Source organism: Triticum dicoccoides, chromosome 1B (genome assembly GCF_002162155.2).
Source record: "Triticum dicoccoides isolate Atlit2015 ecotype Zavitan chromosome 1B, WEW_v2.0, whole genome shotgun sequence".
Lineage (NCBI taxonomy): Eukaryota > Viridiplantae > Streptophyta > Magnoliopsida > Poales > Poaceae > Triticum > Triticum dicoccoides.
Genome location: NC_041381.1, coordinates 513106670 through 513112712, shown reverse-complemented (window position 1 = coordinate 513112712; position 6043 = coordinate 513106670).

The window sequence follows — 6043 nt, the reverse complement described above, 5'->3', positions numbered from 1 at the left end:
GTTTGAAGAATGCTGGTTCAACATTCGCAAGGGTAGTCCACCATGCTTTTGAGCCACAAATACACAGAAATGTGGAAGCTTACATGGATGACATAGTGGTCAAGAGCAAGAACAAGGCGACCCTGATTCAAGATCTAGACGAGACATTTGCAAATCTACGCAAGATCAACCTCAAGCTTAACCCCGATAAGTGCGTGTTTGGAGTCCCTTCCGGCAAGCTTCTCGGGTTCTTCGTGTCTCAGCGGGGAATTGAAGCCAATCCCGACAAGATCAAAGCCATCGAGCAGATCGAAGCACCAAAGCGCGTCAAGGATGTACGAAGGCTTGCCGGTTGCGTGGCTGCTCTCAGCAGGTTTATCTCTAAATCTGCTGAGCGCGCCCTGCCATTTTTCAAAATTTTGAAAAAGGCAGGTCCAATGAAATGGACTCCGGAAGCGGAGGCTGCGCTGCAGGACTTGAAGAGATACCTGTCCTCCACTCCAACACTTGTCGCACCTAAGCCGCAAGAGAAGTTGCTGCTGTATATAGAGGCAACCAATCAAGTGGTTAGTGTTGCGTTAGTGGCGGAGAGGGAGGCGGATGATGAGCCAGCAACCATGGCAGGCCCATCCGGCGACAAGCAGGGGGCTTCGCCGACAAGCTCTGGTCCCGACAAACATGAGTTTGCGCAGGAGCATGATAAGATGCCAAGGAGAATGGTGCAGCGCCCAGTTTACTTTGTCAGTTCCCTTCTGCAGGGGGCTAGATCAAGGTACTCTAGTGTGCAGAAGTTGCTTTACGGCCTCCTCATGGCCTCGAGGAAGCTGCGCCATTACTTCCAAGCACATGAGATCACAGTCGTCACTCGTTTTCCGCTGAAGAGGATACTGCAAAATCCAGAAGCAACGGGCAGGATTGTCGAGTGGGCGCTGGAAATGTCAAGCTTTGGCCTCAAGTTTGAGAGCACCTCAACTATCCAAAGCAGAGCATTGGCAGAGTTCATAGCAGAGTGGACGCCAACCCCAGATGAAGAAATTCCAGAAACGAGCATCCCCGTCAAAGAGGCAAGCAAAGAGTGGCTGATGTACTTTGATGGTGCCTTCTCGCTGCAAGGTGCCGGTGCAGGCGTGCTGCTTGTCGCACCCACCGGAGAACACCTCAAGTACGTAGTCCAGATGCACTTTCCCAAAGATCAAGCAACCAACAATACTGCAGGGTATGAAGGATTGCTTGCCGGTCTCAGAATCGCAGCAGACCTTGGGATTAAGAAGCTCATTGTCAGGGGTGACTCACAGCTTGTCGTCCGACAAGTGAACAAAAACTACCAGAGTCCGTTGATGGAAGCGTATGTCGATGAAGTGAGGAAGCTAGAAGAGCACTTTGACGGCCTACAAATGGAGCATATCCCAAGAGCTCAGAATGATATTGCTGACAGCCTGTCAAAGTGCGCCGCACTAAAGTTACCTGTGGAACCAGGGATCTTTGTGCTTAAGTTGACTCAACCATCCGTAACACCATCAACTGGACAAAGCAAGAAGAGGAAGTTGGTTTTCGGCGACTACTTTCCGGCAGAGCTCCCCGAAGCCGCCGCCAAGAAAGTCCCCAAGATCAACACCAATGATGCTGAGGGGCAGTCTGCTCCGGCAAGCCTTATGGTTTGTACCGTTGAAGCAGACGCTCCCGACGAGTTTGCTCCGGCAAGCTTGCCGGGGAACGTCAAGCTCCGACAGGACCACAAGTCCTTGCCGTGGAAGCGGATGTTCCCGCAGCAGCAGATGTGCCTTTAGTCCTTGTTGTCGAGCCACAAGCTCCAGCATGGGCACAGCAGATTATCCACTTCCTTCAGACAGGAGAACTTCCCGAAGAACAAGAAGAAGCGGAAAGAGTAGCCCGGCAGTCAAGTATGTACCAGTTTGTCGATAGCATACTGTACAGAAGAAGACTCAACGGTGTGAAATTGAAGTGTATTCGCTGGGAAGGTGGACAAAAGCTGTTGGCAGAGATACATGGAGGCATATGTGGCCACCACATAGGCGCAAGAGCACTTGCCGACAAAGCTTTCCGGCAAGGCTTCTTTTGGCTGACAGCCCTCCAGGATGCAACTGCACAAGTAACCAAGTGTGAAGCGTGCCAGTTCCACTCCAAACAGATACACCAGCCAGCTCAAGCTCTCCAGACAATCCCTTAATCCTGGCCATTTTCGGTCTGGGGGCTCGATATCCTCGGCCCCTTCCCCCGAGCTATCGGGGGCTTTGAGTACTTGTACGTTGCAATCGACAAGTTCACAAAGTGGCCGGAAGTGCAGCCAGTGAGGAAGGTGACAGCACAGTCAGCAGTCAAGTTCTTCAGGTCGATTGTTTGCCGTTTCGGGATCCCTAATAGGATCATTACCGACAACGGCACACAATTCACGAGCCGCACCTTCATGCAGTACGTCCAAGACCTTGGCGCCAAGGTCTGCTTCGCTTCTGTTGCTCATCCGAGAAGCAACGGTCAAGCAGAGAGGGCAAATGCTGAAGTGCTGCGCGGGCTCAAGACCAGAACTTTCGACAGGCTGCACAGATGCGGAAGGAACTGGATCGAGGAGCTGCCGGTGGTTCTTTGGTCGATCAGAATGACGCCAAATCGAGCCACTGGCCAGACACCTTTCGCTCTAGTCTATGGAGCAGAGGCAGTTCTCCCCACGGAACTCATATACGGTTCACCTCGAGTGCTCGCTTATGATGAGCTCGAGCAAGAACAGCTGCGGCAAGACGACGCGCTGCTCCTTGAGGAAGATCGTCTTCAGGCTGCTGTACGAGCTGCTCGATACCAGCAAGCTTTGCGCCGCTATCATAGCCACAAAGTTAAAGCCAGAAGCTTCGAGGAAGGCGACCTTGTTCTTCGACGCGTTCAGTCCGCCAAGAATTCCAACAAGTTGACGCCAAAGTGGGAAGGCCCTTATCGGGTGATACGAGTCACAAGACCTGGCGCTGTCCGCCTTTAGACCGAAGATGGCGTTCCGGTGAGCAACTCCTGGAACATAGAACATCTTCGTAAGTTTTTCCCATAAGGCGCGGTTGCCGGAACCCGTTCCGGCAACCACCTTTTGTACAAGTCTTGCCGCTGTTGCATGTAATCCTTTGTACAAAGCCGGGCGCAGATCCCGTGCATAAGTGAAACCCCATGTGCTCCGCACAGCTTGTCCATTTCATGCATTAGTTCTTTTCTTGCATGTGATTATCTGACACTTTGTGCAGCACTTACATCCGGTAAGCAGTAACGAGCCGAAGAGCTCCATATTATTATTTTCTCTTCTTTCTTTTTCTCTTAAAAGGAAAAGAAGGTTCTCTCGCACACAAGTTTGCCGGGGGGGAAGGAGAAGATTGTAGTACGGGCCAGGCGTCGTTCAAACAAGGACTTGCCTTACCGGGAAGCAAATGACAGAAAAGCTAAGTTGCCAAAGTTTGAGCAATCACTTTTTTAAATTTTTGAGTTATCTTCCTCGAACGACCCTGCTTTGTATGGAAAACCTGTGCGCAGAGGAACCAACTCGTGGCTAGTTGCGCCCTTACTTTGTTTTGAGTCCGCTCAACAGCTTAAGCGTGCTGCATCTAGTCGCGACAAGGTTTCTTGTCGGGAGCAGCGCCGCCAGCAGGCTGCTGAAGTTCCGCACTCAGCGCTCGCGGCTCGGGCGCCTGCGCCGACAAGTTCCCTAGAAGCGTAGGGTAAAAACATACAAAGGAAGGAATCTAGTAGAGGAAATAACAATGCAATTGATAGACAGAAATAAAGTTATATTACAAAGATAACTTGTCGCAGCTCTAACAGACTGTTTTCATAACATGATTAGCAGCGACAAGGGAAAAGAAGAAATAGGCGGCCTAATCTACGCGCCCGCCCTCGACTCTCTTGATCTCGCTCACCTTGTCCACAATGGGTGCGACAAGGGCCTTGAGTGCGTCCAGATCGGCGTGAGGCGGCAAGGACCTGAGGACATTGGTGAAGCTGAGGCCTGGATTGCGGAAGGCTACCTTCATCAGCACCTTCTGGAGAACCCCGGCGCAGATTTTGCACGACTCGTCGGCCAGCTGCTTCGGGATCCTCTCCCGGAGCCGCTGGAGTGCCGTCGCCATGCCCTTGAAGAACAGGCTGAGCTTGGCGCTGGGTTGAAGACTCTCGTCGGAAGGATACCCAAAGTCCTCCATCCCCAGCTGCGCCAGCTCCTTGTTGATGACTGCGGCAGTGTTCACCAGACCCTCGGTCCAGTGTTCCACGGTGTCCCTGAACGAGTTCTGAGTAACTGCAATGCTCTCCAGCAGCGCCGCGTTAGCCTTGACCTTCTCCGCCAAGGTCTTCTCCCGCTCCTTGACAGCCTCCAACGTCTGCGTCAGCGTGGCCAGCTTCAGTTCCAGGTCTGCTTTGGAATCCTTGGCGGCACTGAGCTCCTTGCCCCTCTCAGCGAGAAGGCCTTGCAGCTCACCGTGGGCGGCAGCATCCTTCTCGCGCTCACGCTTGAGCGCGGCAAGCTCCTCGCCGCTCTTCCCAATATCGGCCTCTAGCCGCGCCACCTTCTCCTCTAGCTCTTTCTTGGCGGCCTCTGCAGTTGCCGCGGCGTCCTTTGCCTCCTTGAGCGCCCCACCAAGTGCTCGCTCGCGCTCGGCAAGCTCTTCCTCGTAGCTGTCGAGATGGGCCTTCCGCTGCACTAGTTCACCTTCCCGCGCGGACTGCCTCTCGGCGGCCAGCCTTTGTTCCTCTTCAGCCTCGGCCTTCTCGAGAAGAAAGGCCGTGCGCTCCTCGTCGACTCGCTCCCGCTCCTGCGCCAGGGACCGGAGAGCTTCTTGATTTTGGCCCCGGAGCTCCTCCGCGCGCTTTTCCATGTCAACTCCCGCCTTCGCGACAAGCGCTTCCCGGGAAGCCAGCTTGGCTTGCCGGGTGCGGTAGAGTGACAGCAGCTTCCGTAGCAGCTGCTCCTCCTCAGCCTCGCCGCTGCTGCTGCCGGGCGCGTCAACCAATGACAGTCCAGCAGAGGCGAGCACCTCCCCGTCAAAAGTCTCCCCCTCGACCGGCGCCCTGGAGCTCGACGCCCAAGGTAGCTTGATGAAGATATTGTCACCGGCCTGCAAGTAGGCGCCGGGCTGGGGCTCCTCGGAGCCCGGCTCCGCAGAAGCGGCAGAGGGTTCGGCGGTCGGTGCAGCGCCCGGCGCTCCTGCGGCCTCAGGGTCGTCAGTGCGACCGCCCGACCCCCCGCCGGCTTCCGCAGCAGCAGCCCCGGCGGCCTCCTTGCCGACAGTCTCATCAGCACCAGCACCTTCCTTGCCGGCGCCCTCTGTCTCCATTGGCTCAGCCGAAGGTGGGTCTGAAGAACGAAGAAGGGAGGAAAATCAATCAAAAATCCAAGAAAGGAAAAACGGAAGGAACAGAACCCAAGGGAAAGTTTCTGGGCAAGTGGATTACCTGCGCCAAGATCTTCAGTTGCGGCCTCGGTCGCCGCAGGATCAGCAGTGCCGTCCCTTGCCGGGGAGTCCCCCCTTGCCGGAGAGCGCTCCCTTGCCGGGGACTCCTCCCTTGGTGGCGCAGTCGAAGCAGGTGGTACTTCGGGACCGGCCTCCGGGCGCTCCTGATGAGGCTGCTCTGCTCCTGCACAAGTCAACAACCAAGATGTCAACAAAGGAAAAAGCACTCAAGCGCGCCCGGCAGCAGAAGGTTAAACTATGAACTTACGCTGGGGGCTGCGCTGGGGGCTGCTTTGAGGAGTGATTGCCGGGTCCGTCAAGGTGATCTCGGACCCACCCCCTATCGACAAGGTGGGGTCATCTTCGATGACGATCACCGCGGCCTTGGCCCTCTTCGCCGCTCTCTGGGCCAGTGTTCTGAAAAGAAAGGAGTCCAGATTGGAGCAAGTCAGATACAAGATATAAACAACAAGATTGAAGGATTATAAGAGCACCAAAGAAACTCACTCTTCTTCCTCCTCGTCGGAGCTGAGCGCGGAAAGATCAAAGTCCGGCCCTCCTCCGGTGCGGCGAGGTGGAGGAGTAGGATCCCTTGCCCGCTTGGCGGGGGCAGTGGCGGTGGCCCGGGA